This window comes from Macrotis lagotis, chromosome 8 (assembly GCF_037893015.1).
Source record: "Macrotis lagotis isolate mMagLag1 chromosome 8, bilby.v1.9.chrom.fasta, whole genome shotgun sequence".
Classification (NCBI taxonomy): domain Eukaryota; kingdom Metazoa; phylum Chordata; class Mammalia; order Peramelemorphia; family Peramelidae; genus Macrotis; species Macrotis lagotis.
This window is the reverse complement of record NC_133665.1, coordinates 144,427,779-144,441,631: the sequence shown is the minus strand read 5'-3', so window position 1 is coordinate 144,441,631 and position 13,853 is coordinate 144,427,779. Positions and strand designations below refer to the sequence as shown.

Sequence of the window (13,853 nt, the reverse complement as noted above, 5' to 3'; positions counted from 1 at the left end):
CTCACAAAATAATCTTCCTAAGATACTATCTGACCATGTCCCTTCCTGATTAAAGATCTTCTGTGACGCCACATGGTCTCTAGGATAAATACAGGAAAAGCCTTTCACCATCCAGCTCCAATCTACCATTCAGGTTCCCATGACTCCTCTGCACATTTTATAAATTCCAGGCACACAGTTCTACTTCTTGGGCCATGAGTTCAAGAACCTATCTCTGAGAAACCTACACTGGAAAGAGCTCTGGATTTAGAATGAGGGATTGAGTCCCAGCTCTGCATGACCCTGGGCAAGTCATTTAACATCAGTGGGCCTCAGTTCTTCATCTACAAATGAAGGGACTGAACTAGATGGCTTCTAAAGTCACTTCTTAGTCAAGATCTATGAGCCTTTGATCTCTACATCTTTATTATCTATGTTTTCTCTCTCTGTGATGTACTTGTTTATTCTTCTCTGCTTCATAGAATTTTTATCTTCTTTTACAAATTCATTCAGATGCCACCTCCTCTGGGATGCATTCCTTGATCCCTACCCATAAGGTATTATTGCTTTCTCCTTCAAATTACCTTTTAATTACTTTCGATCCTGATCTAAACCCAAATAGGGCTTAGTAGACAAAGCTTAGAGAGTCACCTGAGGCTCAAAAAACAAGAAATAATTTGTCTGAGGACATAGAACAATGAAGTATGAGAGACAGAATCTGAATCAAATTCTCTCTAATTTAAATCCAACACTTCTATTCATTTTATCAAGCTATCTCACTTTTATTCTCTATGTACAAATAATAACACTTTCATTCACCCACTCACCATTAGATTGCAAGCTTACTATACATTATACACATATGTGTGTGTGTGTATATATATATATAAATAAATGTATATGCATATATGTATCTTATCTTCTTCTCCTATTTCCCGATGTGTAAGTTCCAATTCCATAGCAACTCTGTGTGTGTGTGTGTGTGTGTGTGTGTTTTATTGTCTCTTTGAATCAATTCTGATAAGTAAGGTTCAACCATTTCTTGCCATCCCGTATTTTTCCCTCCATTGTAAAGACTCTTTTAAATGACAAACTATTTACCATTCTACCTCTCCCTTTCCCTTTTGTCAGTCCATTCCTCTTTCTCCCTATTCATTTTATTTTGGACACCATTCAAACATAATTGATTCACCAATGCCCTCTGTCTATATAAACTCCATTTAACTGCTCTAATATTGAGAAAATTCTTAGGAGTTACCTATTTCATCTTCTTATCTAGGAATGTAGGAGTCTGGTATGATTATTCTTTCATTTACGTTTTTAAGCTTCTCTTAAGTCTTCTGTTTGAATCAAATTTTCTATTGAACTCTGGTCTTTTCATCAGGAAGGTCCTCTATTTATTAAATATTCATTTTTTTCTCTGAAGAATTACACTTGGGGGCGGCTAGGTGGTACAGTGGATAGAGCACCAGCCCTGGAATCAGGAGTAGTTGGGTTCAAATCCAGCCTCAGACACTTAATAATTACCTAGCTGTGTGGCCTTGGGCAAGCCACTTAACCCCATTACCTTAGTTCATTACCTAGGCCCTCCCATCCTTTAATATAGAAACTGCAAAATCTTCTACATGACTGTAGTTCCACAGTATTTGAATTGCTTCTTTCTGATGGCTTTGATTTGGAATTTAGCTACAATGTACATCCTAGGAGTTTCCATTTTTTTTTTAATTTTTTGTTCTCCATTGATTTATGTAGTGAGTAATATTAACTAAAGCAAAAAATGCTGTGACATCAAGGTGCAATGAAATGTTTTTACATATTTCTTAAAAATGTATGGCTCCTTTTTTCTTCCAAATAGTTAAATTGTTATATAACATTTTGGAAGAAGAAAAAGCAACTTAAGAAACTTTATTTTCTAAGTTAACAACTATATACATATATATTTTCAAAATTATAGACTCCACACTATTTTTTTATTAAACACAAATAATAATGATGGTGATCCTTATTACCCTGGAAAGCAGATATAATTCTTATCCTCAGTTAACTGTTGAGGAAACTGAAATAAATTAAATTACTTGCCCTTCTGGGCACATAGTTAGGAAGAATCTGAGGTTGAATTTGAACTCTTCCTAACTCTAGCCATAGTATATCCTCTGCCCCACAAAGATTCCCAAATTTGGAAAAGTATTGTATAACAACAAATGGCTGGCATATAAAACAAAAATGTTATACTAGCAAGGAATCTAGGAAAAGTAGAGTAAATGCTTAGCTACAGGATAAATAAAGAATAACATTTTCATTTTAGAGCTTAAGAGAATGACTTTTTAAAATATAGTTATCTAACGGTGATGCATAATATTAAAGTATCAATCAACAAGGATTTCCTTTTTTAATTATATAAATAATTTATTTGTTTTCCAATTATATACACTAGTAGTTTCTACTAATCATTTATTGGCAGGGCTTTAAATTTTTTATTTTCCCCCACCCTCCCTTCCCTCCCTCCCCCCCCCAACAAAAAGCAATCTGATATAATCTTTACATTTGTTTCCATGATATGCACAGATCAAAATTGAATGTGTTAAGAGGAAAAAACACATCATTAAGAAAGAAAACATTAGAGATGTATTATACATGTATTATATATGTATTATACAATACATATTATACAATACATATTATACAATACAATACATATATGTATTATACAATACATAAGACAACTTTTTAAAAAATTGAAGATGATAATCTTTGGTCTATTTTTTAAATTCCATAATTCCTTCTCTGGATACAGATGGTATTTTCTAAAATGGATCCCCTAAAATTGACTCTGATAGTTGCACTGATGGAGTGAGCACATCCAATAAGGTTGCTCATCACCCCATGTTGTTGTTAAAGTATACAATGTTCTTCTGGTTCTGCTCATCTCACTCAGCATCATTCATATAAGTTTTTCTATGTTTCTCTGAAATCCCATCCCTCCTGATTTCTAATTGAACAATAGTTCAATAGTCCCATCACATACATATACGATTTGTTCGGCTATTGCCCAATTGATAGACAGTTCATCGATTTCCAATTCATTACCACTACAGAGTTGATATGAATATTTTTGTACATGTGGGGTTTTTACCCTTTTCCATGATCTCTTCAGGGTATAGACCCCATAGTGGAATTGTTGGATCAAAGGGTATGCACATTTTTGTTACCCTTTGGGCATAGTTCCAGACTGCTCTCCAGAAAGGTTGGATGAGTTCACAGCTCCACCAACAATGTATTAATGTCCCAGATTTCCCACAACCCTTCCAATATTGATCATTGTCCTTTCTACTCACATTGGCCAGTCTGAGAGGTGTGAGGTGGTACCTCAGAGATGCTTTAATTTGCAATTCTCTAATCAATAATGATTTAAAGTAATTTTTCATATGACTATAGCTAGCTTTGATTTCCCAACCTGAAAATTGCCTTTTCATATCATTTGATCATTTGTCAATTGGAGATTTTTTAAATAAATTTGACTGAGTTCTCTATATATTTTAGAAATGAGTCTTTTGTCAGAAACACTAGTTGTAAAAATTGTTTCCCAATTTATTACATTTCTTTTGATCTTGGTTAGAGTGGTTTTATTTGTGCAAAATTTAATGCAATCAAAATTATCCACTTGGTTTTTTATAATGTTCTCCATCTCCTCCTTGGTCATAAGCTGCTCCTCTTTCCATAGATTTTACAGGTAAACTATTCCTTGTTCTCCTGATTTGCTTATTATATTGACTTTTATGTCTAGATCCTGCACCCATTTTGATGTTGGTCTAATCCTAGTTTCTGCCATACTATCTTGTAGTTTTCCCAGCAGTTTTTATCAAAGAGTTCTTATCCCAGAAGCTGGACTCTTTGGACTTAGCAAACAGCAGATTACTAGAATCATTTCCTGCTGTCTCCTTTGCACTTAATCTATTCCACTGATCTACCATTCTATTTCCTAGCCAGTACCAGAGAGTTTTGAAGACTGATGTTTTATAATTTAATTTTAGATCCAGTAAGTATAAGGCTAATTGTTAAATCCCTTGATATTCTTCACTTTTTGTTTCTCCATGTAAATTTAATTAAAATATTGTCTAGCTCACTAAAGTAACTTTTTTTGTAAGTTTGATTGGTATATTGCTAAATATGTTGTTTAATTTAGGTAGAATTGTCCTTTTTATTTTATTAGCTCAGCCTATTCAAGAGCAGTTGATATTTGCCTAGTTATTTATAGCGATTTTATTTGTGTGAAAAGTGTTTTGTAGCTGTTTTCATAGTTTCTGAGTCTGTCTTGGTAGGTAGACTCCCAAGTATTTTATGATGTCTGAAGTTACTTTAAATGGGATTTCTCTTTCTAACTCTTGCTGCCGCTATTTTTATTAGTAATATATAGAAATGCTGAGGATTTATGTGGGTTTATTTTATATCCTGTGACTTTGCTAAAGTTGCTAACTTTCCAGTAGTTTTTAGATTATTTTGGGGGGATTCTCTAGGTATACCATCATGCCATCTCCAAAGAGTGAGAGTTTTGTTTCTTCTTTCCCAATTCTAATTCCTTCAATTTCTTTCTCTTCTCTTAGTGCTGAAGCTAACATTTCTAATACAATATTGATTAGTAGGGGTAATAGGCATCCTTGCTTGAGTCCTGATCTTATTGGGAATGCTTCTGGCTTATCCTCATTGAATATAATGCTTGTTGATGATTTCAGATAGCTACGGCTTATCATTTTAAGGAACAATCCATTTATTCCTACACTCTCTAGTGTTTTTAGTAGAAATTGGTGCTGTATTTTGTCAAAGGCTTTTTCAGCAACTATTGAAATAATTTTATGATTTCTGTTAAGTTTTTATTGATATAGGTCATTATGCTGACAGTTTTCCTAGTTTTGAGCCAACCCTGCATTCTTGGAATAAATCCTTCTTGGTCATAGTGTATTATCTTAGTGATGATTTGCTATAATCACTTTGCTATAATTTTATTTAATATTTTTGCATCCACATTCATTAGGGAAATTGGTCTATAATTTTCTTTCTCTGTTTTGACTCTTCCTGGTTTAGATATCAGCATCATATTGGTGTCATAGAAAGAATTAGGCAGAGTTCCATCTTCACCTATTTTTCCAAATAGTTTATATAGAATTGGAACCAAATGTTCCTTGAGTGTTTGATTGAATTAACTTGTGAATCCAGCTAGCCCTGGAGTTTTTTTTTAGGGAGTTCACTGATGGCCTGTTGAATTTCTTTTACTGAGATAGTGTTATTTAGGTATTTAATTTCATTTTCATTTAACCTGGGCAATTTATATTTTTGTATTCATCCATTTCACTTAGATTATAAAAATTATTGGCATACACTTAGGAAAATAGTTCCAAATTATTACTTTAATTTCCACCTCATTGGTTGTGAGTTCACCTTTTTTTATTATTGATATTAGCAATTTGGTTTTCTTCTTTATTTTTTTAATCAAGTTAACCAAAGGTTTAACTATTTTATTGGCTTTTCATAAAACCAGCTTAGTTTTATTTCTTAGTTCAACAATTTTCTCCTTTCTGATTTTATTAATATCTCCTTTAATTTTTAGAATTTCTAATTTTGGTATTTAATTGGGGGGTTTTAATTTATTCTTTCTCTAACTTTTTTAGTTTCATGCTCAGTTCATTGATTTCCTCTTTCTCTATTTTATTCATTCACCAGCATTTAGAGATATAATATATCCCATAATAACTACTTTGGCTCTATCCTGTAAGTTTTGATATGCTGTCTGGTTATTGTCATTGTCTTGGACAAAGTCATTAATTCTTTCCATGATTTGTTGTTTGATCCACTCATTCTCCTACCAATCAAAATTCCAAAAAATTTCTAACTCATTAGAGTTAGAGAAAATTGTAAGTAAATTCATATGGAGAAATAAAAAGATGAGAATCTCCAGGGATTTAATGAAAAAGAGTGCAAAAGAAGGTGGCTTAGATCTAAAATTTACATTATAAAGCATCAGTCATCAAAAATGTCTGGTATTGGCTAAGAAATAGAGTGGTGGATCAGAGAAACAGACTAGGTGCAATAGTGCAAATGATTATAGTAATCTGTTTTTCAATAGACCACAAGAGTCTAGCTATTGGAATAAAACTCTCTTCGATTAAAAACCGTTGGGAAAATTGGAAGTTAGTATGAAAGAAACTTGGATTAGACCAACACCTCACACCCTAAGATCAAAATGGATTCAGGAGGGGGGCTAGGTGGTACAGTGGATAGAGCACTGGCCTTGGAGTCAGGAGTACCTGAGTTCAAATCTGGCCTCAGACACTTAATAATTACCTAGCCATGTGGCCTTGGGCAAGCCACTTAACCCCGTTGCCTTGCAAAAACTAAAAAAAAAAATATGGATACAGGATCTAGACATAAAAAAAAAATTATAAGCAAACTAGAAGATCAAGGACTAGTTTACCTGTCAGATCTATTGAAAGGGAAGCAGTTTATGACCAAGGAAGAGATGGAGAAATCATTAAAAATAAACTAGATAATTTTGATTACATTAAATTAAAAAGCTTTTACACAGACAAAACCCCTGTAGCCAAGATCAAAAGAAATGTAGTAAATTGTGAAACAATTTTTACAACTAGTGTTTCTGACAAAGGACTCATTTCTAAAATATACAGAAAACTGAGTCAAATTTTTAAAAAAATGACAAGCCATTCCCCAATTGACAAATGGTCAAAGGATATGCAAAGGCAAATTACAGATGAGGAAATCAAGGCAACCCATAATCATATGAAAAATTTGCTATAAATCACTAATTAGTAGAGAAATGCAAATTAAAACATCTCTGAGGTACCACCTCACACCTCTCAGACTGGCCAATATGAGCAGAAAGGACAATGATCAATGTTGGATGGGATGTGGGAAATCTGGGACACTAATACATTGTTGGTGGAGCTATGAACTCATCCAACCTTTCTGGAGAGCAATTGGAATTATGCCCAAAAGGCAACAAAAATGTGCATACTCTTTGATTTAGCAATACCACTACTGGGTCTATACCCTGGAGAGAGTATGAAAAAGGGTAAAAACATCATCTATACAAAAATGTTCATAGCAGCTCTGTTAGTGGTGGCAAAGAAATGGAAACTGAGGGAATATCCAGCAATTGGGGAGTGGTTTAACAAACTGTTGTATGTGTATGTGATGGAATACTATTTTTCTATTAGAAACCAGGAGAGATGGGAATTCAGGGAAGCCTGGAAGGATTTACATGAACTGATGCTGAGTGAGATTTGCAGAACCAGAAGAACATTGTACACCCTAACAGCAACATAGGGGTGATGATCAACCTTAATGGATTCGTTCATACCAACAGGGCAACAATAAGGCACAATTTGGGGGGTATCTGTGATGGAGAATGCCATCTGTAACCTGAGAAAGGATTGTGGAGTTTGGAAAAAAGACCAAGGACTATTACCTTTAATTTTTAAAAAATGTTATTATGTAATTCTGCTATATCTCATATGATATGTTTCTTCCTTGAGGATATAATTTCTCTCTCATCACATTCAACTTAGTTCAATACATTCTATGGGAATGATGTAAAGACTAGCAAACTGCCTTCTGTGGTGGGGGGAGCAAGATTAGGGGGAAAATTGTAAAACTCAAAATAAATTTTAAAAATATACTTTAAAATGAGGTTATTTAGTTTCCAATTAGTTTTAAGTCCATTTCTACATGACCCCTTATTAGATGTGATTTTTATTGCATTATGGTCTGAAAAAGGATGTATTCACTATTTCTGTCTTTCCGCATTTGTTATGAGGTTTTTTTTATGCCCTAGGACATGATCAATTTTTGTGTAAGTTCCACATACTTCAGAAAAAAAGACATATTCCTTTCTATCCCCATTCAATTTTCTCCAAAGGCCTATCATGTCTAAGTTTTCTAGCATTATATTTATCTCCTTAACTTCCTTCTTGTTTATTTTATGATTAGATTTATCTAATTCTGAGGGAGGAAAGTTGAGGTCTCCTACCAGTAGAGTTTTGCTGTCTGCATTTACCTGTAACTCATTTAGCTTCTCCTCTAAGAATTTGGATGCTATACCACTTGGGGGCATACATATTTAGTATTGATATTACTTCATTGTCTATGGTACCTTTTAGGAGGATATAATTTCTTTTCTTATCTCTTTTAATGAGATCTATTTTTACAGCTGTTTTATCTGGCATAAGGATTACTACCCCTGCCTTTTTCACTTCAGTTGAAGCATAATATATTTTGCTCATCTTTTACCTTTACTCTGTATGTATCTCTCTGCTTCAAATGTAAGCAGCATATTGTAGGATTCTGGTTTTTAATCCACTCTGCTATTCACCTCCATTTTATGGTAGAGTTTATCCACATTCAAAGTTATAATTACTATCAATGCTATCTTCCCTCCATTTGTATTTTTCCCTTTTTTTCACTTTATCCCTATTCCTCAGCATTTTGTTTCTGAATACCATCACCTTCAGTGTGTTTGTCCCCTTCTTTCCAACACCCTCCTCTTTCTTTCCCTTTTCTCTTTGTCCCTTCTTCTTTCTCTTTCTTCTGTCAGTTCCTCTTTTCCTCTCCTCTTCCACCTTTCCTCTCTGAGGAAAGTAAACTTTTCTAACTTCCATTTAGCCATCTCTGCTTTTTAAGGAGTTCTTTTCTTCAGTGAATCTTTGTTCACCTTTCCATTTAGCCTACTATACTTTTTAAAGAGTTTTTTTTTCAGTAAATTTTTTGTGTCTCTTTTATCACTAGACCAATTCTGGCTTTTAAGGTGTTATTGTGTGCCTCTTTATCAAACTTTAATTCTCTTTTCATAAGTTTCTTATATAACTCTCATTTCTTTTCCCAATTTTTCCTCTACCACTCTTATCTTTTTCTTTAATTCTTCCAAGAATTCTTGTTGGGCTTGGGTCCAATTAGCATTTTTCTTTGAGATTCCTTTGTAGCTGTTTTACCGTAATAGTCAGGCTCTTTTTCTTCTTGTTTGCTCATTTTCTCGGTCTATTTCTTGACTTTGTATATTAATTTGGGTTCTGTTTCCATCAAATACTACTTCTGATGTTTTCTACCTATAATATTGAATGAGTCCCTTAATCTCTCTGATCAGAATTTTTTATGTGTAAAATTAAGAGTTCAGACTAGATTGCCTTTGATGTCCTTTTCAGTTCTAGATAGACAAATTTCTAAAATAGGTTTGTATATTATATTCAGTGAGTAGAATACCACTTGCCTGAAGAACAGACATTGTAGAATAATGTATAGATAATGACCTCAAAAACAGGAAGACCTGAGTTCAAATTCCCCACCCATCACACATCTTGACTGAGTGGCTCTGAACAAATCATTTCATCTTTCATTGTTCTAGGCAACTCAGTAAGATTTTAAGTTGAAGAAAAGGTACCTACCAGCCTTGGGAGAATCTTCAGTCGATTCTAGTAGCAATACCATCTAGTACCCATCCACCTAATAGGATATGTGTTTCTTTCAGGCAACTCAATTCTTTTTTTGTCTTTGTATATCCTCAGCACCTAGGATATCTTATACATAATAGGTATTTAAATAAAGGTTTTTTGAATCAGTTTCCAGGTAAAGTGGTATTTTAAAGGCAAATAATAAATACAGGACAATAGAGTTGTAACAAATGAAAAGATAGGGTCAAATGACTAAGACCTGTCTTAGTAATACCTTCTATGGAATTAATAAATGGAATCATTGCCCTGAAAATTCCATGGGTTAATTTGTATGTGGAATTCATGGCTATGCAAAAATAAGGATTGATTCCAAGGTTCAAAGTGACTGGACCAAAGAGGTTAGGAGAAAGGGAGATGAATGAAGAACAGAAAGTGAATGAAAGGCTTTCTCTCTTGTGTTTCTGAATATAGAAAGAAGACAGACCCCCATGAGGAAAAAAAAAAAACCTTCTGGAATAGACAGAAAAAGGTGCTTTGACTTTTGTATTACAAATCCTGCATCTCAGGATGTGACTCACAGAATATAAAATCTGGAAAGTACCTTAAATTACATCTTCCCTTCTCATGTCACAGAGATGAAGATTGAGACCTAGAGAGGCAGATTCTTTTTCACATAGTTAATGGCAAAGCTGGGACTAGAAACCAATTCTTCTGACTCTAAAACTAGGGAGGATATATCATCTCTTGCTGACTCCTTGCTCATATTCTTTCTTCTCTGGGTCCAAGCAATGAGTAGTGACAATAGCTAAGAAATAAGCATGTGGGAGCCTCATGTGACTAGCTTCTTACATTTCTTCTTCAGTTTTATACACATACACACACACACACACACACACACACACACACACACATATTTGGGTCATTGGACTTCATTCCCACTGATGTCTGACTTTGGTAGAGATGGGAAATGGAATTGTGGCTGAGAATCAAATGTGGCTGAGAATCAAATCAAGATCTTCAGGGCACAAATTGCTTTATCCATCTAGAATGTTGATTTATCTAGATAAGACCTTGGAACAACTCCCCTCTTTCAAAGCAGAGTGTTTATAATCTATAAACTGTCTGCCTTCTGGAGAAAGGCCCCAAGGAACAGATCCCATACAGATAAATATATCCTTATTGTGCCAATGCCTCTCACTGGGGGAAAGTTGGGGGGCAGGGAGGTGTTGGGGGCCAGGAACTCAAAGGCATCTCTCCAGATTTCTGTTAATAAGGTGGAGGCAAGGGGGGAAAGTATTGGACAAGATCTGACCTGCCCTTAGCCTCAGGAGCTCTGAGGAAATGAAAGTGTGATATTTTTTGGCCATGTGTTTCTCAGAAAGATGGAAATCTGTGCTGAGTTGGGCGAGTATCCTCTTCCTGGTTATGGAACCGAAAAAATTGATCATTCAAGGGATCTTTGAATAGATGAGTGACTCCATCTCTGTTTACTCTTCCGTTGACTCCCCTCTGGTGGCAAGTGTGATCTCCTTCAGAGGGATTTTCTTCAGTAGATCCTATTGGACAAGGACAGTCCTGAGAGACCCACTGCCTGAGGAACATGATTCCAAATTGATGAAGAGAATGACTATACTGGACCATGAGACCACATAGAAGTGGGGGGGGGGGGGTGGAATTGGTGCAAAAAAATTTGGAAAGGAGGAAAGCTCTTCATTCCTTCTTCAATAAAACTGAACTTGCAGGGGCGGCTAGGTGGCACAGTAGATAGAGCACCAGCCTTGGAGTCAGGAGTACCTGGGTTCAAATTCGACCTCAGACACTTAATAATTACCTAGCCATGTGGCCTTGGGCAAGCCACTTAGACCCATTGCCTTGAAAATAAAAATCTAAAAAAAAAAACTGAACTTGCTTACAAACTCTCTTCAGAGAGAGACTCATGGTTCACTCTTGACAATATCCTCCCAAGTGTACTACAGGGCAGCTAGGTGGCACAGTGGATAGAGCCCTGGGTTAGAGTCAGGAGAACCTGGATTCAGGTCCAACTTAATAAATGCCTAGCTCTGTGCTTTGGGCAAGTCACTTAACCCCATTGCCTTGCAAAAAAAAAAAAACAACAGGGTTCATCCAAAATGCTGAAGCCTTCCTGTCTTTCTTCTGATATCTTGGACAGCTAGGTGGTATGAGAGATAGAGCTCTGGCTTGGAATCAGAAGGACAGGAGTTCAAATTCAGCCTCAGCCACTTGGCTCTTACTGTGTGTCCTTGGGCATGTCACTTAACCTTGATTGCCTCACATCCAGGATCATCTCTAGTCATCCTGATTCCTATCTGGCCTCTTGACAGATGGCTTTGGAGGAGAAAATGAGACTGATGGTTTAACACAGTCCCCTCTCCCTCACTCAAATCCATTTCACTTGCTTGTCGTGGCATCACCTCCCTGATGTCATGGTCTTCTTCAAGAATGAAAGACAACATAAATTCTTGGATGAAAGTAGAACCCTACTATTGTTCAGCTGTCTTCTTGAACTATTTTCAAAAGTTCAGTCTATTTTCTTGTAATACTATAATTCCCTGATAACCTCCTTTGCTCCAATTCTTATTGGAAATCCCTCCTCTGTTAATCATTGCAGTCTGCTCACAAGTGATATGTGTCTCTCCATAATACCACGTGAAATGCTCATTTTCTACTCTTTGATAGCTCCCTTCATCTCCAGAATCACCTTATATGAAGCCTTTTCTGATTTCCCCACTTGTTTAGTGCTTCCCTTCAGACACACTCAACCAATTATGTATTTATTTTGCATAGTTTCTTTTTGTTTTTAGGGGGTTTTTTGGCAAGGCAATGGGGTTAAGTGGCTTGCCCAAGGCCACACAGCTAGGTAATTATTAAGCTTCTGAGGTGGGATTTAAACTCAGGTACTCCTGACTCCAGGGCTGTTGTTCTATCCACTGCACCACCTAGTCGCCCCCGTGTTGCATTTTCTTATCTGTGTGCATGTTGTTGGCTTCTCCCCCCAACAGACTGTAAGTTACTTAAGGGCAGATATTGTTTCATTTTTATTAATTTTATTAATTTTATTAATTTTATTAATTTTATTAATTCACTATTTAATGAGCACATGTCACACATTGTCTCAGCACCTGGAACAGTGTGTGACATGTGCTCATTAAATAGTGAATTAATTTGAATACGCATTTGATAGGAGGTAGTATGACAAGGCAGATGGAAAGCCAATCTCAGAAGGCAGGAAGACTTTCTTCTGACACATAGAGGCAATGACATCCTAGGCAAGTCAATTCAACCTCTCCATACTTTAGACTTCTCTCCAAGATGATAAATCATAGAAAAAGGTGAGGAATTTCCTTTATCCATTCCATATCCCCTATTATTTAACATAGCTTGAATTATTAGCACATGGGAATATCCTTATATGAGCTACAAATGTATGCTGCCCCCAGAGATAGATAGAGTTTGAAGGGATGGGTTCAAGGGTTTGGACTCTAATAACAATCTTGGGCAGGACCTTAAGCAAGAACCCTGGGTCTCTTTGATCATCTCTGAAGTGAGGAAGCTGGACTAACTGCTCCCCAAGGTTTTTTTTTTTCATAAGAACCACAGAGCAGCTAATTTATTATTATTTCTTTTTTCTTAACATAAGCACAGTCTATTTCTTGTGCCCTCTCTGCCTCTGTCTCTCTTCCTCTCCCACTCTTCTCCTCTCCTCCCCTCCCCCCATACACTCACCTACACACTCATTTTTTCTCTGTCTTTCCCTTCCATTTCCTTCAGGCGATGGCAATCAGTGGGAGGATAATAGCAGAGAAAAGTTGCTGTTCTCTCACTCATGAAATGTCTCTTCCCCGCAAGAAATTCACTTCCTATGAGCTCACCTTGTCTTGGTTAAGGCACCAGGAAATGAACCCGGACACTCGTTCATTCACTGAATGAATGTCCAGGCTGAGAAAGCTGAAGAAAGGATGTATCCCCCTTACCTGTCAGTCGACAAACGATTATATACCTATTATGTTCAGCTTCCGTTTAAATACCGTAGAGTCAATAAGATATTAAAGAAAGGAGTCCAGTGGGGTGAACTTTTTCATCTCAGGAATTTTTCAATGGGTCAGACTCTAAGTCTCCCCTGCCACCCATCCCCACCATGCCATTCTCTGCACTACCTACTCTTGTAGCCCTGAGTCACACCTGCCAGCTGCTACTAATTATGACCAAACAGTTCCAGCTTTCTCTGTTATTAACTTCTCTGCTATGACTCATCCTAAACAAGGAAACAAAAATAAAGTTTGCCAGTCTAAATGGTGGCACATCTGGAAGGCAAGAAAGAGAAGGGAAGCCACGACTTCCCTTAGGAGTTTGGGAGAGATCTGCTGACATGAGGAGTTCACCCAGTTTAAGAAACAGTCCTGA

General features: G+C 36.1%; 1 long non-coding RNA gene across 1 annotated transcript in view; it reads right to left on the bottom strand.

The window, feature by feature from the left end:
- Positions 1-13,590, bottom strand: part of LOC141494989 (uncharacterized) — a 48,244-nt gene extending 34,654 nt beyond the window's left edge. The window contains exon 1 of the long non-coding RNA XR_012470613.1: positions 13,424-13,590. This is a non-coding gene — a long non-coding RNA (uncharacterized LOC141494989). The remainder of the gene's footprint in view (positions 1-13,423) is intronic.
- Positions 13,591-13,853: the final 263 nt, after the last annotated feature.